General features: G+C 39.8%; 1 long non-coding RNA gene across 4 annotated transcripts in view; it reads left to right on the top strand.

Moving 5' to 3' along the window:
* Positions 1-24932, top strand: part of LOC310899347 — a 343657-nt gene that overhangs the window by 177613 nt on the left and 141112 nt on the right. For all 4 annotated transcript variants that reach the window (XR_014584218.1, XR_014584219.1, XR_014584220.1 and 1 more), the window contains one exon: positions 4166-4241. This is a non-coding gene — a long non-coding RNA (uncharacterized lncRNA). The remainder of the gene's footprint in view (positions 1-4165; positions 4242-24932) is intronic.

Raw genomic sequence — 24932 nt, 5'->3', positions numbered from 1 at the left:
AAAACTATTATGACTTTGAGGGCTAGTATATTCTCATATTTCCAACTTGTTATATAGAGAATAGAAGAGCAAGACCTTTCCGTAGTTTCAAATTTCCTCTGTAATTTTTTCTGACAGCGTAAGTAAGTCAGGTGATGAACAACAGTTTGCTAAGTTAGGCCTTTTGCCACGTACCGTCTGATATGGCCAAGTGACAGCAAGTGCCACGTGGGTCAGGAGATGGGCTTAGTGCAGCTCAGCAGTGGGAAGGGAAGGCTAAACCCCGTGGGGACTTCGTGGTGGTAGGAACTAAGAGTAATCTCTCAAAATACTCTACTTCCTGCCACTTCTCCTCAGGCCATTGCAGAGTGATGTCAGGCATCAGAAACCGGCCAGAAGGAGGGTGGGGAGAGAGAGCGGCTGCAAGAAGAGCGCTGCATCGGTGGGGAAGTTGTTGGCTGTCAAACACGCTCTGGCACTATGGATGCCTGCTGTGTGCAACTCAGCCTGCTCGGCCGCACTCATCCACCTGCAACACGGGAACGAGGAAAATTCAGCTTAAAGGCAGCCTGGGCTGACAGTGACTAAATGCACAAGCCGCTGAGAGCAGCTCAGCAGCCTATGCAGAAGATCGGTGCCTCATGTTGGGTGTGCGGTGGATAGGTATCAGAAGCGTCATTGCCGCAATTAGAACTAATTGTGACAGTTTTTGTGGGCAAACTCGGTGGGGGATGGAGAGCCACAGGAGGTCTCACGCCTGAGTTACCTGTGTAACCCTCAGGGCAGTGTTCCCGTGTTGTGACGGCTCTGTGAGGAGAGTTGAAGAAGGGGCTCAGTTCCTTGTTCTGTCATCATAATGTGTAAGCAGTCAGTTATCTGACAAACTAGAGAAATGAATACCCTTCATCCCAGAAAACTTGAAAAAGTATAATATCATATATTGTTCCAAAAGAGTCATGCTTTTTCTACTACATATTCAAGAGCAATCCTTTTATTTGTGTGTATTAATTTTTGGGTAGGAGCCCCGATCATTTACTTAAAATAATTTTGCTTTTTATTTGCATTTTTGGATAATTTATTGCTTATCAAACTAGTTTCTCATTCAGCTAAAAACACTGGATAAAAATCTACACCTGAAATGAAGTAAGAAGTCATAGCTGGTGATTGTAATTGTATTTTCTGGTTTAAGCATTTATGAATCATACAAAATAATTTATCCAGGACATAATGAGTGCAGAGCAGATATCTGTCACAACCTTTCAGATTCTGTAATTTTTTTACAGCTGCTTTGCAGTTGTGGTCACACATTTCAGTGCTTTTCCTCTACCCCACATACCCTATCAAATGAGCACAAAGGCAAACAAATCGATATTAAGCCATTAAAATGCAGAAAGTGTTTTTAGTTGAAAATTGTTCATGAATTAAAACAAACAAACAAGGAAACCATCCCCACACCTGTTCAAGTTCCTCACATGGTAGGGACTTTGTACAACCTAAAGCAGCAATCAGTTTTTCTTGCTTGCTTTCTGCTGCTGCACAACTCCAGTTCCCATCCACTGACAGTTTAAAGCTGCCCACAAAGACCGTGTCCAGCGATGCATGAGATGTAGGGCACGGCCAGCAAGTGGTTTTGAGCATTTTGCTACTCATCCTGTGAATGGTTCGACTGGAAGGATTTTGTCAGCACTCAGCGCAGGGCAGAGCAGGCTTCCTCCAAGGGAGTGCTCCTGCGCACCCAGGGAAGAAGGCAGCAAGGGAAAGGAAAGGGCACTGAGACACAGAGGAGCATCTGCATGGATCTGAGCGTCGTTCTCTGAACTGTCTGAACCTTAGTTTGAATTTGGAGCATCGCTATTAAGAGCTGTATCATGCTAAATGCTGTGTGAACACAAAACAAGTGTTGTACATTAGATACAATTATAGTTTTTATAGTGATATTAATTCCCTGAGTCATATAACTGGATGTACTTCAGCAAAGACAGCAAATACAGTTCAGAAGGAAATCTTTGGTTCACATGCTGCTTTTTGCTCTGTCCTGTTGTTGTGGATGCTATATTTTTTCCCCTCTTTTAAATATATTTTAGCAGGAATAATTCCAGCCTGGCAGCAGGTCTGCAAGAGCAAAGGAAGTAGCAGGAGCTGTAGCTTTTTTGACTGTATTTTTGTAATTTTAACTAATTCATTAGTAGCATACTGTACATATTATAAGCAGGGATTTCATAGATGATTACAAGCTGCCAATTCAACCTGTCACGTAATTCGCAACTTTTTTTTATCAATTATGTTCCATGTCTAGAGCACACTGCCGCATATTACTAATCTACTAATGAAGCAGTAGCTATATGCTGTATCTTTCTGATTCCAGCAAACACAGAATAAGTGCAAGTCAAACATTCCCTTGACAAATTGTATGAGCCAGGCTCTCATTTCTATCCAGAAAATAATCAGTTCAGCTAAGATGGGGGACATCTAGGTTACTATACATCTCAGCTGTGAGACTCTGTTGGTCCTGGTTGGTTTGCTGGTGGAATTATTCCAAATGCAGAAGAAGGAATAGAGGAAAAATTCTGGCATGTGGGACCCTCTGGGGCCCAAGAGGGACCAGGAGGTGTAGGGATGGTGCCTGTCTGGATAGCTTGCCCCAGGCCCTGTGGAGCAGCTGGAGAGCAGCTGGAGAGCAGCTGGAGAGCAGCTTCCCGCAGGTAGCATAGCCCATGTCTGTCCTCCTGCTTCCAGGGCAGAAGGAAGGCAAGGAGATCTGTGACCTGCTGGTAGCAACACGCTGGCATTGAACATTGACTGAGCTCAGGATTGTCTGGAAGAAAGATGCTAGCATTAGAACAAAAGTTTCCAATACAATTTTTCCACGTGCTGTTCTCAGCTGCCAGCTCCTTATATAAGTCAGTACAGTTCTCCTTCATTTCAGCCCATTCCAACGGTGCTGAATGCTGATGAGCTAATACTTGGCTCAACACCAGCAAGTAATTTCCTAGTAATTAATTTGTTTTCTCTACACCTGACCTGAATTTTTTTTCAGGTAATTTGCAGGTTGGGTAACCCATCAGAATCAAATAATTTTAGGGGGTACCCAGGAGTACAATGAGTAATGGTTATTTTGACTCTGGCTTCCCTCAGTCTCTTTCTCCCTCTCTCTCTTGGCATTCAGGTTTCATCGCTATTATAGCACTTTGCATATAATTACCAACAGCTTTAGGTTATAATTATATTGTCATTTAGTACATTTGCAATGGGGAAAGAATGAACAAAGCAGTGAATTAAATATGTGAAGACTGTTGGTGTGTGCCTTTAGCTTTCTTAGCACCTTTATTAATATTTTGCAATGTTTATGAGGAGCTACCTAGGAAAACAGCCATTGCATGCATGTAAACATGTCACAACTCTAGGAGCTAGAAGGAAGAAATAAACAGGATGAGCAGATACCCTTCAGGATTTAGGAGTTTTTAATATGGACTTTAAAAAGTACTGCAATAATTTGAATGTTTATTTCACACAACATTTTCAAAAGACAGCAGCAACGAGCTAATGCTGCAATAAGTGGTAGAACTCCTCTTGACCTCAGTGAGAGAAGTAACAGTCACTCAAGAAAATACCACAGGATGCTTGCTGTTTGCACAACAGTGTGAAAGTTAAATCACTGGGAGTCTGTCTTTTGTCCTTGAGATAACAGCCAAACTCCTTTGCTGTTTGGTGTTTCCTCTGCTGGTAACCAATGTAAAATACAGTTGAACAACTAAGTTTTGCCACCATATATCGGGAATAAATATGTTGTTTATCTCTGGGAAATCCATAATGGCTCCAGTTTACAAATAATCAAATCACCACATTTGTGAGTGCTGTGTAATTGGTATGTATGTGTATACATATACAAGCATACTCAGTTGCACATGTGTATATGTAGTTACAGAATGAAGAGATTGAATTGCATAGCACAGTCAGGCAAAGAAAGCCATGTGTTTCAGCTGCCTGACTCAGCAGGTGACCACAAGCTTCAGGGTGTCACATTATTTTCCTTCCTCTGATGGACCATGTTATGTTTGCCACTGACACTGGCTGCAGCACAGATCACAGTGATGGGTTACCATAATCACCAGTTTAGCAGCAGGCTGACGTGGAGTTTATCATAGCGTTGGTGCCTGCATGTGTAACACTGATTCTTTATTTGCAGGTGAATCTGGGGCCCCTTCAGGGACTCATGACTGCGAGTTTCATACAGTTCAAAGGCCAGATTTAGTTTGATGTGGGTGAGTACTTCAGAGCTTAAGACCCAACAGCTAGTTTTCAAACTTCATGATATTTTTCTTATATCAGATGAATATGTCAACAGCATCTTTGCATGGCACCAAATCATTGCTAAAAACGTTGGTCAGTTTTTACATTCCTATGAACTCTATAAGGGAGTATACATGAAAAACAATGACTTGGAATATCTAAACAATTTCATGTTACTCTGTGGTCAAAGAGAGCTATCCAACTTAAATCCTTGAGATGTACGGGTCATTCCACAAGTTTAAAATGTAAAGACTAGCAGTAAGATACTACTGAATATATGAGAGAGATAGCATGGTAAAACATAAAATGTATCAGAAACTACAAACTTTCAGTGCGATATAAGTCTATGTAAAATATACTTTTACTGAATATATTAATTGTGTAGTTATCGACAAAGATGATAAGTATTTAGTAAAATAATTGTGCTTGTAACATATTTCAAGTTAGTATGAGAAGTTAGAATTTGACAGCATGGATGGAGATATTCCTAAAGATTGAATCATAGATTCATAGAACCATAGAATCATAGAATGGCTTCTGTTGGAAGGGACCTTAAAGATCATCTAGTTCCAACCCCCCTGCCATAGGCAGGGATGCCACCCACTAGAACAGGTTGGCCAAGGCCCCATCCAGCCTGGCCTTGAATACCTTCAGGGATGGGGCATCCACAGCTTCTCTGGGTAACCTGCTCCAGTGCCTCACTACACTTACAGTGAAGAATTTCTTCCTAATGTCTAATCTAAATCTATCCTCTTTTAGTTTAAGACCATTCCCCCTTGTCCTGTCTTTATCTACCCAAGTAAAGAGTCCCTCTCCATCCTTTTTAGAAGACCCATTTAAGTATTGAAAGGCTTCAATGAGGTCTCCATGGAGCCTTCTTTTCTCCAGGCTGAACATTGCCAGCTCTCTCAGCTTTTCTTCATAAGAGAGGTGCTCTGGCCTTCTGATCATCTTTGTGGCCCTTGTCTGGACCCGTTCTAACAGCCCCACATCCTTCTTGTGCTGGGGGCCCCAGACCTAGATGGAGAACTCCAAGTGTGCCCTCACAAGGGCAGAGCAGAGGGGGACAATCCCCTCCCTCCACCTGCTGCCCGCCCCTCTGTTGGTGCAGCCCAGGAAGCATTTGGCCGCCTGGGCTGCAACCGCACACTGCTGGCTCATGTCAAGCTTTTCATGTACCAGAACCCCCAAGTCCTTCTCTGCAGGGCTGCTCTCAATGAGTTCCTCTCCCAGTCTGTACTCATCTCTGGGATTGCCCCAACCCAGGTGCAGCACCTTGCACTTAGACTATTTGAACCTCCTTAGGTTCACATGGACCCATTTTTCTAACGTGTCCAGGTTCCTTTGAATGGCATCCCTTCCTTCTGTTGTATTGACTGCACCACTCAGGTTGGTGTCATCTTCAAATTTGCTGAGGGTGCACTCACTCTGTGTCATTGATGAAGATATTTAAAAGCACGGGTCCCAAGACAGACCCTGAGGGACACCACTTGTCACCAGCCTCCATCTGGACATAGAACCATTGACCACCACTCTCTGGGTGCAGCCTTCAAGCCAATTCCTTATCCACTGAATTGTCCAGCCTTCAAATCCATCTCTTTACTATTCTGGAGCTCAGGATGTCATGAGGGACTGTGTCAAAGGCCTTGCAGAAGACCAGGTAGATGACATTTATCAGTTTTCCCTTGTCAAGTGATGCAGTCACTCCATCACAGAAGCCCAGGCACAATTTGCCCTTGGTGAAGCCATTCTGGCTGTCTCGAATCACCTCGTCTTTTGTGTGCCTTAATATTGTCTCCAGGAGGATCCATTCTGTGATCTTGCCAGGCACAGAAGTGAGGCTCAATGGTCTTTAGTTCCCTGGGTCTGCCTTTCTACTCTTTTTTAAAATGGGAATAAAGTTTCCCTTTTGCCAGTCACCATGGGCTTCACCCGACTGCCATGATTTTTCAAATATGATGGATATATTGCTCTTTCTAGTGCAAATATTGCTTTTCCTAGCGATTTTATCTGTTGACTGGATAGGCACCTCTATATAGTGCAAGCAGTGGTTTTACAAGTGAAATCTGAGTGTTGATTTTTAAATAAAAGGCAACTTGCATAGGTCAATTTGGTTTAGAAACAATTTTCAATATAAGTGATTCAGCTAAAAATAATTAACAATAGAGAGTGTAAGCAATGTATAACTTCTTCATATTCAAATATTTAGTATTAAATGCTTACAGTGTAACCCTTCAGTCCAACATATCTTCGTGTAGTGCAGAATAAAGTGTGAAGGTAATGACAATCAAATACGAGTGGAAACACTAGCTGACATTTCTCAAATGACAAATTTTAGTGAGATTCCTCTCAAGTTTTTTTTTTTTACACGGAAAAGAGTATTAAAAGAAAAATACATCACATCTCCTGTCATTTCCTGGCCAGGTAGGAGGAGTAGGACTCAGATCATTATGGCTATGTAAACATCATCATTCTTCGTACTACGTAGAAGCCATAATATTCTTTTGGCAAAAAGTTACACACAAAAAGAGAGAATAAAAGACTCTTGAAATTGCAAAGGCAAGACGTCCACAATTAGGCAATGCCACAACCAAGCTTTAAAGCCATTTCACCAAATTGTTTCCTTGCTAGGATTCCTCAGTGCAAGAAGGCAATAAGGACTTTTTAAATCATGGACTAAATACTTGTCCTCATTGCTGGGAGCTGCTGATATAATAAAAGCTCAGAAAGCACCCTGCAGTGGACAGATAATATAGGTGATTTCAGGCCAGTGTGTTGAAATTTGACAAAATTCTAAGTGCAAATAAAGTTCTGTAATGGGAGAACCTCACTGATTTTGTTGTGCTTAGCTGTGTTGGATGTGGTGTAGGGACTCCAGCCTAGATGCCAACTTATATTTCTAAAATCATAAGATTACAGTGTTACTTGTCCCCAGGGTAGCAAAACGCCAAATTGCTAAGTGCTGGGCCTGATGCCTTAGCCCTAGCAGGATTCTCAAAGCTGAGACTGTTTATTGAATCTCTTCTGTGAAATCTGATCAGGAATAGTTTTCTGAGTGAACGATACCCCTGAGAAGATGATGACTATGAGCCCCCGAGTAATATATTGCTTAGAAGACTAACAGAGAAGGTGATAGTCCCCAATTCAAAACATTTTATCTCTACCCGAATTTGAAAGCTGGCTCTAAGTATGTATCTGAAGATGAAATAAGCACCTTGACCAAGGCTGGAAAATGGAATCATCAGTTGTTTTTCCTGACAGCCAAATTACAAAACTGTTCTCACTCTTTCTCTCTGGATCTATGAATACTTAGTATTTTATCATGGTCAAAGCTATTTTGAGTTTCAAGATCCCTGTAATTAATTAGCTAATTAAAGCATTTTTGGACCATTCAATGACTTTCTCTTATGAAGAACTAAGCACATATCTTAACCAGGCAATGTGTTCTGGTTAGAAAAATTTCCCACCAAATCATATTCAGTCACGTATAAATTGGTGCAAAAGACATATACACCATGAATTCTGTGCAAGTCTTTGTTTATTCCTACATCAAGTAAACTACTTTTACAATTATTTATTTTTAATAGAAGGAAAACAAACTCTGAATTTTTAAACTATGTTAATTTCATGAAAAGAGATGAGCAAAGTAATTCATTTATGACCATTGAATGCTAAGAGGCAAATTATATGAGTTTTCATTTTTCAAATTTTATGCACAAAGCATAAAATTCATTGATAGCAGCAATACCCTTCCAGCATGGTCTCTTAATAAACAATCTTTCAGAAAAACTATGATAAATAAAATATCTTTGATAGGTAAATGAATGCCATGAAAGGTAATGCTCTGCTTAATGGATGTACAACTTTACCATCATCCATTAATTTGTATAAGAATGAACTGTAAGTATAGGTGGTCTTCAAGTCAATTATACTTCAGCTAAGCATGACATGAAGAGCATACAACAAAACAGCTTCCTTGAAGCTGCAGTAATGGTGAACAACAGGACAGATAATCATGAAGGATTATTTTACTGGATCATAAATCCAGATCAATGCTGACAGGACTGAGCTCTGGGGATGACAAATCTCCTCTTTCTCTTGTGATGTTGTCTCAAAGATGCCAGGCTAATGATCTTAGTACATTAAGCTTTTTCCAGTACCATCATTTGATGGTGTCTTGTTTGAGTATTTGTATTCATCGTAAGTTACCAGATGAATTTTCAGGCCTTCATACATCTGATAAAAGTCATTCTGCAAGCTCTCTTTCCACAGAGAAATTTGAATCCAAACATTTGCTGTTGTTGCTACCAGATTGTATGAGTCAATACATAGCCATTCCACTCCATGCTGCAGAAACAGTTGTGTATTTAAGTAGGACTAATTAAAATGCAATATGAAATCAAAATGAAACCCCCAAAAGTGTTATTGATGTTTCAGAAATATCCTTAATACTTTTGTTAATTCTTCTAACTATTCAACTTTGTTTATTAGGAGGGATTCAAAGTGAAGTGGCTGAGAGACATTTTTGATGTGTTTTCTTCTTGCTATATTATCAAGAGAACTTTGTTTTAATGATCATTTCATTATTAAATGGTTCTGAAGGTATTGTCAGTCTTCCTGTGTATAAAACCCATATCTCTGATGATTCAGTATCCTTGACTCAGTCATGCACATTACATCTTTTTAAAGAGAGGATGTTACTGAACATGGCATTCAAGGTTTGGGAACACAACCTTGTCTATTGTTATTAATATACTTACATTCATATCATAGTAATGTCATTGGATTGGCCGCATTTTCTCATGTATTATCTGTGACTTCACTTTCTCAGCAGCGAATTTCATTTGCCCATGTGCTGCCCAGCTCCCTACTTTTGATAGATCTTCCAGGGGTACCTTCCTGAAATCTTTGTTCTGCCTAGTCAAAACAATTTTGTAATATCTGCAAAAGTTACCACTTCATTTTTCACCCCTTTCCGCTTCTGCAGAAAATCTATTTGTAAATATATATATATATTTGTATATTTATATGTATATTTATATTTATATATATATTTGTAAATATATACCTAGCAAATAATACATAAGTACATTTCAAAAACTGCTACTTTTCTTTGGATTATCTGGCCATATTATTGCAGATTTCTTTCCATGCTGAACTTCTGATGTACACTGTTACTTTTTTTTTTTGTCTTTTTACCAGTACCAAAGTTTTCCTAACTCTAACTCTTTTGATATTTCAGTCGAATTTCCAGATAAATGTATTTAGATCAATATTTAGATCAAAATTGTATACTATTATAAAATGTATGTTATTAATTGAAACAACAGATTAGTTAAAAGAAAAAGTAATTCTGTTTTAGAGAAGTGATTGTTTTCCTTTCATTTCACTGGTGAAGTGGCTGTTGTTCATAAAATCATAGAATCATAGAATAGCTTGGGTTGGAGGGGACCTTAAAGATCATCTAGTTCCCATCATGGTCTTGAACACGTCCAGGGATGGGGCATCCACAGCTTCTCTGAGCAACTTGCCTCACCACACAGTGACAATTTCACCATGTGTGAAAAATTCCCATTTAACATCTAATTTAAATCTACCCTCTTTTAGTTTAGAAACATTCACCCTTGTCCTGTCATTATCTGCCAGAGTAAAAAGTTGCTCTCCATCTTTTTAATAAGCCCTCTTTTAGTGCTGAAAGGCTGCAATGAGGTCTCCCCAGGGCCTTCACTTCAGGCTCAGAACTCTCAGCCTTTCTTCACAGGAGAGGTGCTCCAGCCCTCCGATTATCTTTGTGGCCCTCCTCCAGACCTGCTCTAACAGGCCCACATCTTTCATGTGCTGGGGGCCCCAGACCTGGATGGATCACAGAATCAGAGTATTAGGGATTGGAAGGGACCTTGAAAGATCATCTAGTCCAATCCTCCTGCCGGAGCAGGAACGCCTAAATCACATCACACAGGAATGCATCCAGGTGGGTTTTGAATGTCTCCAGAGAAGGAGACTCCACAACCCCCTACAAGCGGCAGGCTTAGGCGCTCCCTGCAGCCAGAGGCTGAACAGCCACGTCTCTGGGCAGGCCCTCCGCCTGGGTCACCACAGCGTTTTTGGGGTGAGCTCTCTGCCTAGCGGATACCACGGTAGGAATGCAATCTCGCAGACTGCAAAGAGTTGGTGCAGAGCTCCAAGCCCTGCCAAGCTGCCTGCACACCGCTGTGCGTGCCCTGCTGGCCCCTTCCTGCTCCAGGAGGCTTTTTCTAGGCCGAGGGACTGGGTGCAGTTGCTGTGGCCCTGGCAACACTCGCTCCTTGTCAGCCTCTCTCACAAGAGCTGGCAGGTGCGGGCTGGTCACACCGCTGTCCTGGGCCACCCCTGGTGAAGCAAGGGCCCAAGATCCCCCTGTAACTCCTGGTCAGGTGCTGCGGCTGCGGTTGCACCAGCTTTGAGGCAGCCGACCTGAACTACTGGATGGATGCAGCACTTCAAGTGGAACCTCACAAGGGCAGAACAGAGGGGGCCCCTCCACCTGCTGCCCACCCCTCTGTTGGTGCAGCCCAGGACGCAGCTGGCCTTCTGGGCTGCAGGCACGCACTGCTGGCTCATGTCAAGCGTTTTGTCCACCAGAACCCCCAAGTCCTTCTCTGCAGGGCTGCTCTCAGTGAATTCTCCCAGTCTGTGCTCCTGTCTGGAGCTGTCCTGACCCCTGTGCAGCACCTCGCACTTGGACTTGTTGAACCACATTAGATTCACCTGGGCCCACTTATCTAGCTTGTTCAGATCCCTTCGGATAGCATCCCTTCCTTCTATTCTCTTTAGTGTGTCTCTTGCATTTGTGAACATCATGTTTGGGCCTATATCACGACTGATCAACATAGTACATATATAGTACATATACTAGCATATTCTAACCTATAATATATACAATCTGCTAATCAATATACTAATATAAGGCAGGTTTTCTATAGTCTCTTTTCTTCTAAACTATCTTGATTTTAGAGCTGTATACATAAACAAATAATGTCCATGACAGTTAATGTTGTTTAAAAGGCTAAGTGCATGGCATCATGTTGTGCTCACCTGTTTTCATGTCTGTTTGAACACCAACATTATGCAGTGACTGTATTACCTTTCACTTTAAGTCAGTGGATGTTTGTCACTGGTACAGTTGGTAAAAGCTTTGCTGATGTGAGTGAGTAGGTAACCTCCTACTATCTAGGAACCAATCAATATGGCATTAGGGACTTATTTTTTCCCCACAGCTTTACCTGTCCTGATCTATTTAACTTGTCTGTCTCTGTTATCTCTGTGTTAATATGAGGTCTCAGCAGTGAAACAGTTATAAAAGAGTTCTAGTGTCCTAAGTTTACAAAATCATGTGAATCACAATATGCACTTCTGCATATATTTAATCAAAAATTTAACCCTGAATGCTTTTATTGGCTTCTGTTTACCTTCCTTTTATTTTTCTATATACTTCTAGAAAGTAACACTAAAAATAACATATTCCCAGAAAAGGGACAATTTTCTATTGTCATTGTAAAACCTAACATGATGGGTCCTTTATTTCTTACTTTTTAAGTATTATTTGGATAAACATTGGTTTCTTCTTCAGTGTGGGATTTGGTTAAATCTGGATGGTGAATTAGCAAAACAGGGAGGGTTGACTTTGTATTCTTACTGACACTAAGGCAATACAGGGTGAAGAAGCACATATGCATTGATATCAGTAGAACCTTTTCATTTTAAATAATTCAAAAATATGATCCTAATCACTTTCTTACTCATTTCACTAGTGTCAGTAGTTTAATTTTGCCTTTGCATCTACTTCAAGTTCCTTAAAAGAGGAGAAGCCTACAGATGGTCAAGAAGGGGAGACTATTTGTGAAAAGTCTTATATAAGTCTGGCCTGAAAACTTGCAGTGAGACTAGCATGGGATGTTATCACATTCTGAGATGTTGACAAATTGACGGTTAAAAGGGGGTGCTTTACTCATCCTTCCCATTCATTACTCTGTTTTGCCTACAGAAAGTTGAAATGAGGTAAGGAAGACTCTAGAAAGGTGAAAGCTTGGTGTTATAGCACAACCCTTTTTATTCTACATTTGCATGCAAATTGATCTGGAAATCCATCAGCTGACTCTGTTAATGAGGTCAAGAAAAACATGCAGAGTTAATCAAACCCAGCTATAGCTTTTATTGGTTAACTGTCTCCAGGGATGGAAACTCGGGAACACAATCTTTCTTCTGTGCTTGCAGAAACACCTTGCCAAAACAGTGGTATCAGAATTTAATTTCATTTAAGAGCTGCCTCTCTTTTCCCTTTTGCACAAAAGTTACCCATCCATGTCATTCTTGTCATTTTAATTGAACTTATAGACATGACTGGCATGTGGTGGAATTTACTCTGTCGGTATAACAATAATAAATTATTGCAGAAGGTTTGATAAAGAAACCTGGGACTTTGCAGAGAAGAATAGTAAGGAATTGGGGGCAGGGAGGAAGTAGTTTCATGAAATATAGCTTTGCCTGCCAGTCAACCTCTCTGTTTTATCCATTTATTCTTGTCATTTTGCTGCCTGTTGTTGCTTAATTATTCCAGACACTATGCCCATCATATTCTGAGTTATAGCTATTAATCAAATGGTTCAATCTTTTCCAGTATGCCTTTCAGACAGGATAATGTTCCTAGTTACCTTTACAGCTCCTCTGCTTTTTCCACCATTTTGCTTGCACTTTGAAATGCATTGTAGAAATAAGATTTATCTACTTGAATCCATGAAGGATATTAGGGAGGAAATTAATTTTAACTTTGAATCTGATTATCCCTAAAAGATTAATTGACATTGCCATTTGTGACCATGTGGCCTGAATAAAAACCATCATGGGAAATGCCTGGATTCATAAGTATTCTAAATAAAGTCCTGCTGTAGTACATGTATTCATGAGAATTATATTCATGGTGGCCTCCCAAGTTTAAGATGCAACTAGGGAAAAACTGGGTGCTCATTTAAGCACGTATGTAACTGAAAAGGGTACCAAGAGTTTATGAGAGATATGATGAAATTATGCAATGAAAGGCTGTTCAAAAGAGAAGATAATGTCTGATGTGGTTGAGAATGAAGAATCAGTGTACATGCAAGCAGCAGGAATGAAACTGTTTCTCTTTAACAGCTGTAGGCCATCTTGCATAGTTTTTAGATGGTAAGAACTGAGGACCCTGTCTTGCCCCCCAGTTGTGAAAAGAGGCCATATTAGCTATTTCTTTAAAAAGTGTTTATACCTCTTTGGAAAATAAAATATCAAAAATATTGTAAAACTAGCTGAAGTGGAATTTAGATTTCTAAATCAAAAATAAAATGTATGTGGATGTCACTCTGCACTGTCAGAACCTTGAGAAGTTTCCATGATGGCTTCCCCACATATGTAGAAACATCTTGAGCAGTTAGATACCCCTTTGCTGTGTGCCAGATGTGAGGCGAAACAGTCCTCGAAACCAAAGGCTCTTGACAAGCCTGGCTCTATATGCTAAATGTGCTTAGGGCAGAGCTACCCCACAGCAACAGTCCCTGAGCAAATCCCAGCATTTTCACCTATCGCACTTTTCAGTATGGCCGAAGGATGAAATGATGATAATGGATTCTGCTTCAACAGTTTATGTATTTTCCTTTAAACAAAAAAGAGGCATAAAATGTAATTAGTCTCAGCAGAAACCAGACTAACTGATTGTCCCCTACCAAGGTGAATAACCTAACTGCTTGGATACCGAGTAATGCTTCTTCATTAATCATGAATGTTGTCAAATTTAAGGATATTATTTAGAGATTTTAGTGAGTAAATTACTTCAGAAAGGGGTTCTCAAATTGTAGAGGTACCACCAAGAATGGACAAGGATGCCACTGTGAATAAGTGGGCAATTGAGATTAGCCTGAGTTCATAGGTGTTAGAATCAGGGAAGGGAGATTAGTAGATTATAAAGAATGGGAGGCAGTAGGATGATCTAGGTTAAGGTAACACTCAAGATAGACATTGGTCAGGAAGGACTGCATTTTTCAAGCTGAAGAGAGAAACACTGAAGTAGGCAAGATGCAAAAAGTAAAGTTCCCAGGAAATAATTTTATCTGCATGAATGTATAAAGGAGACAAAATCTTAGCAATATTGTTCAGAAAGAATATGCAAACTTTGGATTTTCAGATTTAGGAAAACGTCCAAACCTAAAATGGCATCCAGATAAATGTGACAGTAACAGGCATCACACTTTTGTTCACTCTGATGGAGGGTGTAAAGGGAAATCTTGAGTCACAACAGTATTTCTGTTTTAGTTATACTAAGGCAAAATGAGCAGCTGCACCACCGCAAGAGATATCAAAGAGACAGACTATAATTTTAGTTTAGACCGAGAGAGAAGAGTATGGAATAGAAAAACGTATCCATGCGTTGTCAGAATACAGTAGGTGGTTAAATTGGGGTCGTTAAGATCTAGGGCAGTCACGTTCATTGAACAGAGTTTGGAAAGTTTGTATTTTAAAATTGAATTAAGTAAACAAATATTATTTAAGTTCACTATAGTGATTAGGAAGAAGAATATGAGTCTTTGTTTTCCCATCAAAGGGTTGTAAAGCAAAACATAGTTCTTCCTTCACCGATGGCGTTACCTTGATGTAATATTTTATAAGTAAAAGAATATTCAATCTCTCAGAATCCTTTTAACAGCTATGTATGTGGGTGATGCACATGCAAAGTTAATTTTTTTATTTCATATTTCATAATTAGAAACTAAAGCCTTTGATAATGTGATAAGTGGTCCAAAAGGAGGTTGCAAATCATCATGGCTAACTAATTATCTACTGTATAATCAAAAAAACACAAGAGGAACAGACACCTGCATAATGCAAGCCTTTGGAACAGATGTGCCCCTATTAATAGACATGAGTTGCCTATTAAAACTCTGTGGTGACACAGAATGTTTTCCACTTTATGAAGGATACCCTCCCTAACCTTCAGTTTCTGTGTAATAATAAGCAAGAAAAATGTAGAAGTGGCGTGACTTTCCTCTTTTCCTCATTATGGTACAACGTGTATCCTTAGCCCTCCAAGGTTTTAAAGGTGCCATGCTGCTTATCCAGTCTTTGGTTGATTTTATGGAATACATATTGTCTGAAAATGTGACAATAAGATATCATTCAATGGCAATGTTTGTCAGTAAAGAAATTCAGTACTCAAAGTCCATTACAAATATCAGACAGATGTGCTGCTAATTACATATGTAACAAGCAATGTAGTGTGGGAGAGTGTTCTTAAAGATACCAGAATAGCGGTCTCAGAAATGTATGACAATAAAAAAGAGAGCTACTAAAAATATGCTACAGGGAACAGAAAACTCATACATTTATTCATGAGAGTATTATTTTAGATATTAATAACTGTTTCCTGGCCCCAACATGTTGCAACGGACATGGGCTGTAAAGTTTCATTTTGTGGAAATGTACATTATATATGTGGCTCGTCCTATAGATTTTAATGGTAGTATTTATATGCTTAAAACTAGGTTTATGCATATGTGTTTACAAAATACAACTCATAAGTATTAGATATGTTGCCCATTCTTCCCTGATACATACAGCTAAAATTAACCAGGTCTAAAAAATAATTGAAGTATTTTCTGGAGAAATAAATAAATAAATAAATAAAAATCTCAGAATAAAACAATTTTGGAGAAAGTGAGCAAAGCAGAGGTAATTAAACACAGTAATCTGATACGAGTTGTCTTTTTTTTTATTTCTTCTTTTTGCTGTACATGAACAACACAACTGAAATGTTATGAAAAAAATAACAGAATATTTTTTCAATCATTCAGCCTGGCAAACTCTGCATCCATAGTCTTTTTTTCCTTTTCATATTTTCTAGTAAAAAATTTCATTTTCATTTGAAATTTGAGGAAGAGAATACTTTCTATATCCTCCAAATTTTCTTAGTTGAGATAACCAAACACTAGTGTCAGAGAGGAGCTATCTCAAATGCAAGTCTTCCTTTTTCAATAACTTGCAGGTGAAATTCTTACAGGACATGTAGTATGGGGACATTGGTGTCCATGGTTTTTCTTTAGGATTAAGCTCTACTGAGTCGATGAACTGAATGAAGGTGAGGAATTTCAAACTTCCTTTATTAAAAAATCCATTTCCGATAGCTGATAGACTTCTGCAAACCTCACACAATATTCAGTTTCCCTGGACTGCAAAGGCAGGTGAAGATTTGGGGCACTTCCCAGCAGAGGACCTGGAACTGTTCTGCCTTCTAATTCCCGCTTCCCATTGTGTGATTAAGGCAGATGGACTGGAGGTCTGAGGAAGGGCCCTAACACCTATGGCCATGCAGTATTAGTTACCTTTTTCTGGAGTAAATATTTCATCTTGTGGTGGTTTTACCCTGAAGGGCAGCTGGACTCCACCACACTGCTCTCTCTCTCCCCCTCCTCAAAGAAAAAGGGGAAGAAAATACAATGGCAGTGGCTCAAGGGTTGAAATAAGGAGAGGGAGATCACAACAATTATCGTCATGGGCAAAACAGACTTAGAGTAGAGAGATTAATATAATTTATTGCCTATCACTAGCAGACTAGAGCAGTGAGAAGCTGAAAGCAAACTAAAAACACCTTCCCCCTCACTCCATCCATCCTCTTCTACCTCCTCACCGTGAGCAGTGCAGAGGAACAGGGAACGGGGGCTGCGGTCAGTCCATGACGCTTTGTCTCCACCGCTCCCTCACGGTCCCTCTCTGCCCCTGCTCCCCGTGGGGTCCCTCCCACGGGATGCCGTCCTTCCCAAACTGACCCTGCGGGGGCTGCCCACAGGCCACAGCTCTTCAAGAACTGCTCCCACATGGCTCCGTACCACGGGGTCCATCCCCCAGGAGCAAACTGCTCCAGCACGGGTCCCCCACGGGCGGCAGCTCCCCCCAGCCCCCCTGCTCCTGCGTGGGCTCCTCTCCATGGGCCGCAGCCTCCTCCAGGCCACATCCACCTGCTCCACCGGGGGCTCCTCCACGGGCTGCAGCGTGGAGATCTGCTCCGTGTGGGACCCGTGGGCTGCAGGGGGACAGCCTGCTCCGCCAGGGGCCTCTCCACAGGCCGCAGGGGAACTGCTGCTGCGTGCCTGGAGCATCTCCTGCCCTCCTGCTGCACTGACCTTGGGGGCTGCAGGGATGTTTTGTCTCTACATTTTCTCACTCCTCTCTCACAGCTGCTCTTGTGGAGCAGTTTTTTCCCTTTCTTCAGTCTGCTCTCCCAAAGGTACAGGCAGCATTGCTCACTGGCTCAGCTCTGGACAGTAGCAGGTCCCTTTTGGAGCTGGCTGGAGCTGGTTCTGCTCTGACATGGGGCAGCTACTACATTCTGCACACAGAGGCCATCCCTGCAGCCCCCCGCTACAAAAACCTTGCCACATAAACCCAGTACACAGGTGGAAGAGAAATACTCTGAACTGTGGCTAGCACTGGGATAATGTGCCCGAGTTTGTAGAGAGATGGTAGCAGAATCTGTGATGAATATAAATTGTCCCATCTATCCTGAAACAGAGCTTAGGAGTAGGCAATGCCTACACATGCATTACCACTGTCCAAGTTTCTCTGTTACAGGACAGGAAGGTTGGCTGGTAGTGCACAAAAAGGAAATCCCAATTAGAGAAGCATGTAGAGCTTTATGCATGACAAAAGGTGACACATGAATTGAAAAGGGCTGTACTGGCCCAAGAATATGTGGTTAATGTGTCCTCCTCTTTCCCTGTTGTTAAAAACTGCATGAAGCTTCTAATTTTCAGAAACTCAATCCAGTTTCAAAAGTGTTCTTTTTACATACTATTTTACTTTTTTTCTTGCCAAAATTCAGGATAAGCTGAATACAGCTATAAGATTCAATGATCAGTTTAGAATACATAAATGGAAAATGTTGGCCACAGATGATTCCATTCGGGGTAACAGGAGCCTTCCTTTTGGAACAATGTGTTATGCATTTCTAAAACATATTTGACAGCATCAGGGCACTACAGTGAAGCTGAAAGACAGCTGAGGTTTAGATATTTTCCGTGTCTAAAATATCTTTATTGTGACAAGTAGCGATTAGCTTAAAAGGTCAAACTGAATGTTATATCATGTACTGTAGTAAATGTAGAGAGATGTTAAAATATATTCATAGAGAATGAGAGCATGTGTATATTCATTCAGTGAGAACAAATATATTCAAATATATACAGGAAATCTACTCCATCCATCTAAGTCTCTCAGACCCAAAGTACTCACCATTAAAACGTCAGCAATTGTTAATGTTTATCGCAGAGTAGGAATGAGATTACCTCAGCTTTTCCTTCCATTTAAGATGAAAGATATTCTATAATAACTGGTTTTTTATTTTATTTTATTTTTTAATAAAAGAAAAATGCATTTGTGGACTGAGGTGTGGTTTTCTTTGTTTTGTTTGTTTTGTTTTTTTTTTTTTTGGTGGTGGTGATTTTTTTATTTTATTTATTTGTTTTTTTTTATTATTTTTTAAGGCAGTTCTCAAGTTACAGTAGCTATTTGCACTTTGGGATTTTAAAGAGTGGTAGTGCCAACTTCTGTGTCTGCATGGAGACAATGGGACCGTCATTGCTTCTCTGCCGGAAGGTCATGCTAAAGATGATGTTACAGATCAGAGATCCATTCTTCTCTTTCTTCTTATTGTTCATTCTGGTTGCTGACCTCCTAGAGTGCCAGATGTGACATTTTTAGGGCTCAATTCACTGCTCCATATAAGGCATCGAATGCTTTTTGAGATTCCACATCAAATGGAGCTAACAGATTAAGAAATAGGACCTACAAGAGACCTATGTCTTCTGAAGCGGCAGCCAGCATCCAAGTGAAGTACCTTAGAGCACCTCAAGTGCCACTATGTCAAAATGGCACCCCAACACATACATGCGGGAACTTTAGTCACTTTTTTGTGTAGTGAGATGTAGCCAAGTCTCCATCTGCTTTCTTTCCTTCACTTCTCACCTGCCCATATAGTTAGAAATAGGCTGCTTATCCTCAGGTCAACATAACCCATAGCACAAGGGTAGCTGTAACTGGATGTATTTATGCATGGCCTACTGGTGACAAAGTCTAACTTGGTGAATTTAGGAGTATACATTTATGTATTTTCTTTTCTGTGGCCTATTCACTCTCCTCATTGCTATTGCCCTCAGGGACACATTCACTCACAAAGATTTGTCATCTGTCATCCAGAATTCATCATAATTTTGTTGCACATTAGATTTGACACAACTATGATGAATACCCAGGGTACTGCTTTCCCATTCTGTGAGTGCTACTTAAATTTATACAGTCTGTATTATCCTGGTGACTCATTTCATTTTGATACCATTTTTTTTTAATCTAGAAGGCTGAACAGCATGTCCTGACTTTGGTCTCTTGCCAACTCTAGTGAGCTTTGCTTTCCCACAGTGCAGAAGATCCTCGCCAAAAAGCTAATGCATGCAGCTGAGAACTCAGCTGATCAGAGCAGCCCTGTCCTTTCACATAGAGGGGGGAACAGGCCACTGAAAACTGGAGGAGAACATGTAATTGATTCATATTAGATCTTCTTCATAATTCTGGAACAATTTCTTTGGTCTAAATAATTTCAGTTGTATTTTGCTTATGTTGATATATACAGGAGGTAGGACCTTTTCTCCCCAAACTGCTACTGGCCCAGCATGAATGACTTCAGAAAGGTAATTCACTTCCCCATGATACTGTTTCCTTGTCTGTATATATGAATAACCTCCACAGTAAGGCATATGAGGATTTTCAGATAAAAAAGAGAGTCTTTCTGAAATCTAGATATTACTGTGATGAGATCTAATATACCAAATATTCTCCATGCAGTTACATAAACAAAAGGTTAGTATGCCATTAGAGCCAGTTTGATCTTAACAGCATGGGATAGGATATATGAATTGATTTTATAAAAGTTGGTATTCTTTCTGAATTGAAATGCCATGCTCCTAGGTGCCAGCAACAGGCAGATACACTATGTAATTGCAACTGCCCAAGCCATATACCAAACAGAAATGTGAGATCTACATGATGTAAATTGGAAATTGATCCCATGTGTTTAGTGCTTCCTCAAGTGTAAGGAACTGTACATCGACATTGTCAGCGTTGAGAGTCACCGACACTCAAAACCAAAAATAGGGTGGTCTTCTCTGTAAATAACATGCACATCAGGCAGATAGTCTGCCAATCAAAAGAGAGTGAGAACCCATCAGCCAAAAGATATCTGTTTAGACATGGAGAAGAATACCCCACTTTCTCCAAAGATGAGTAAGAAGATTTTATTTATGATGATAATTTCTTTCTCTCTCCTCCGCATCTGTTGCACAGATGAGAAAAAGAGCAGAGAAGAGTATGGATTCAAGACTGATACATCCCACCCATGCAGAGCAGTTCCATAATATTATGGGCATTACTACATTAACCCACACAGAAAAAGCCCCCATTCTGGGAAACTGGGCTCTTTCTTCACAGTTTGGTTGCAAATCTGCCAGGTTTATCCATACAAATAATGCTCTGCAAAAACATGAATGCATTTTTAAACTTGTAATTTCTATGGTGAGCTCACATAACCATTTTCATTATTATTAATTTGTAAAGACATAATTAAAAGCCTAAGAAATTTGAAGAGCCACAGGTCTGTGTCTGCCTTATGAAGATGCATGCCAGTTGTTATTTCTCTTGATGAATCAAGATGCTCAGGGTTTTGTCATTTTCTATTAAAAAAAGACCATCAGAAGTATTGTTGCATACAGAAACGCTCAAGTCTGAGAGGTCTGATCCTGAGAAGGATCTATACAGCAAGTCTTTGTAACTGTTTGTGGACAGAAATGATAGGAAAAAGAAAAACAGAAAATAGCAAAAGCTTTATAAAACAGAAGAGCATGTATAAAAGTTAAAAAACAGCATAAATGAAGCTTTGAAGATGACCTCTGAGAGACACAAATGAGCCTGTCTTTAGAACAGATAGGAAATTTAATAGAAACAGATAAATGGAACTGATTTGGCATAGCAAATGGAATACATCTATTAAATATACACTTTATGTGCTCTAACTCATAGCATGCATACAAGTACAAAATGTATTAACCAACCTACTGGACAAATAATCGTCCAGTGCATCAGTGTTACAGTATTATAAGCTTCTGTCACATTTTCACATTCTGTAAGTAATATCAACTAAGTACTGCATATTTTAAAATGAAAATTATAACTAATCTTTAGATTTATTAAACACATTTATTAGGTTATTTTTAATTAGTATAATTAAATGTATCAAATTGTTACAGTATGTTTTTTTTTTTCCATGGAGTGTGTATAAAGTTGTTCTTGCCTTCGTCGTGTACAAGGAATAAGTTGGTTACTAATTGTGAATCCTTTTCTGATTTTAATGATGATTTGTAGTATCTGGATGTAGAAATGTAGGATTAAACATTGCCATACTTGATTATACTGAAGGCAGTGGTCAAAATCAAAGCAACAGAGTGAAAAGATGACATTCTGCTTGAGGGCACCATTGTTTGTACAGAATATGTAGCTCTTGAGGTGTTCCTAATGTTTTACCCTTTGGGGTCAAAGCAATTAAGGCAATTCTCCATGGAACTAATGCTTTTCTGTGCTCTCTGTTTTCAGTATAAAGTGTTAAAAGCTCTACAGTCTCATCATCTGTGTACCTTCTCCTTTCCTGAAGGTTTAGAATTAATTTATTGTATTCCTTTTTATGCTAATGTTAGTTTTAGCATTCCTATATGAATTTTTAGTCTGGCAAAGTCATCATCAGGTACATCTAATGCCCTCATATCTTTAAAGAAAGAGAGAACAGAAGATTCAAGCTGCTGCTAAATTCTGTGCTTTGTAGCAATAATATACTCATTATAATGGTAATATGCCATTACAACCAAATGGGAGGATAATATCTATGGACATGTCATCATAATGAATTAATGCGATTTCTCCTTAATGTGAATTCTCCTTAATTAGATATCTATATCCAGATAATATTTCCAAATTAAAGTTTTCCTATGTATTGCATGGTTTGGGTTCAATAACTGGGCACTGTTCATACTGGGCACTGTACTGGACACTGGGCACATATCAGCGTATATTGCATAAGCATATCAGATGTGATTAAAGATCAGTGAAACAGGAATTTTTTTCAAATAATAAGACTCATCCTGTATTCGTGTCTCAGACAAAATTCCAGTTGTCTTGATGGACAGTTGGTTTGCATACATTTTTAATAATTTATTTTTATCAGTGATCGAAAGAGGATAGTTGTCATTTCACTTACAGAAAAAAATTGCCCAGCAAAATGATGGATGTTTCAACAGAATCTGTAAATCTGATGAAATTGGAAGAGATGTGTTTTTCCTCTTCCTTATTTTGTTCCATTAAAATACTTCAAGAACATAATAGAGGCAGTAAAAATTAGATCTTTTTAGTAGTGCCATTGAGCTCATTGTGAGCTGGAGGTGTAATAGAAATTGTGCCTTAGTGTTTTAGATGAATCTTGATTTCACTCTTCTGTGACAGAAGAACAAGAACAGATACCGTTCTATTTTCCTTACGAGGTCATTCTTTCAAAGCAGTAAGCATAACAGAGATACATATCTGACGTGAGAAAGTGAAGCCTGCTATGTGAAAGAGCATTCAACTGAATAGTCTCACCTAAAAGGCCAGGTTCTCAACCCAGTGCACCCTCAGACTAACCATCCTGGGCCCTGAAGGTATGACAGGGGAAATGAAGAGGAGTTCCCTCCAACACAGAAAGCACCACATTGGCAGGTCGAGACTGTGACCTCTACTACAGCCCGCAGGCAGCAATAACTCCTGTTGCTTATGAGACATCAGTTCAGTGGCAGAACTGACTGCTACTTTAGCCGTGGGGTAACAGTAAGTCCTGTGGAGCTTTAGACCGCAGGTCCCAAGCAAGGGGGCTGGTGTAACCATAGGCATGAATTCAGAAAACATGCCCTTCCACCTTTTTTTCCTTAAGTCTTTCCCCCATGTAATGTACTAGTGTAATCAGATCTTCTGTGCCTCACTGTGTATTTGTGTGTGTGCATCTGTGAATACAAAACCATGCAAGAATTCATCTAAAAAGGAGTGTAGGTAAAGACAAATTAATACTAGCTACAGGATTACTAGCTAGTAATTTGGATCATACCACTAACTACTTCGAAAGGAACTTGGGTAAGACTCCTTACCACTGTGACAATTCAACAGCCAGACACTTAGTTAAGAACAACATTCCTGCTGTCCAAAGTAGAAGAGTATCCACCCTTCCTCAGGTATGTGGCTGGCAGGAAAAAATGCAGCATGCTCGTCTTTTATTCTTAGCCTTGAAGAGCATGGCTCTAGGAACCTATAGACTTGAATTGCAAATGAGTAATAACGGGCATTTTTAGAGAATATGTTTTAAAGCTATAAGCCAAATTCATTTTAATGTAGGGCTTCTGATGCGGAACCATCCATCTTAGATGTGTTGTAACACTGTATGTTGGATGCAAAACAGAAAAAGTTTGGAATTGGATGCAGGGGCAGCAGGGAAAGCCACTGCTGTTGCAACTTCAACTGGGAAGGCTCTGGAAAAGCTACGTGTTCCTCCTACCAAAGTCCTTAAGAAGGCAGATAACACTGTTACTCCCTTCTACTGTGTGAGAATCCCATAATAGGCTAGGCTGATCAAGTTGTTGTTATCTGTACTTCTTTATTCTGGCAAGATTCAATCTCTTTCTATAATAAGAAGTTCATTCAAACAGTCTTTCCAGCAATATTAAATCTCTATTCTCTCTCATACACTGCAGCATTTTTGGATCTTCTTTTTGTTAGAGAAATATGTCTGGGTTCATTGTGGGCATTGTGTTGTGGGATATCACATGCGTAGGCTTCATCCAAGAAAACATCTTCAAACTAATGAGTGGCAAGCCATGCTTCTGCCTGTATACTTGAATATTTCTCACAACCTCACAGACAGACTCACTTCTTTTATTAAAAAAGTCAGCAAAACTAGTGGCACTGAAGTTTGCTTCATTTTTCAAAATTTCAGGCTTTCAAAACCAAGATCCTTACTGCTTTGTCTAGGGCAGCATTAGCATAATCTTGCCTCCTCAGCACAAATGTTCCCCTTCCCTGGTCACACAAGTTGTGACATTTAATTGATGCTGTTTGAATGTATGTACTTAGCTGGTGTAAATCAGCACCACTGCTCTGCTTTTGATGAAGCAGCACCAGCTTACAGCTGACACTAGACTTCTTTGATGAAAGAATGAAGGTCCTTTAGGGAAGCATCACACGCAGGTGTGAAGGGTTGTGGAGAAGTTGTGTTGTTCTGCATTTCTGCATTTGATTTTAGAACAAAAAGTAATAAGGATAATTAAAGTGCTTAGTGTATCTGCACTTGCAGTAAGTTATACTGGTTGGTAAAAAAAGGATATTGTACCTGCTACAATTTGCTCTAGCTTTAAATATATGTTCATATTTCTACAGTTTGAATATAAGTTCTAGCAGTGAGCTTATAGTGCACTTTCCCATGACAACAAAAACAAAAAAAATATTAATAATCAATATTTTACTATTAGTTGACCAAAGCTAGCTTAAGAGTC

The sequence above is a fragment of the Anser anser genome, assembly GCF_964211835.1.
Source record: "Anser anser genome assembly, chromosome: 4".
NCBI lineage: Eukaryota > Metazoa > Chordata > Aves > Anseriformes > Anatidae > Anser > Anser anser.
Note: the sequence above shows the minus strand (reverse complement) of the source record. Positions and strands in the feature narration are given on the sequence as shown.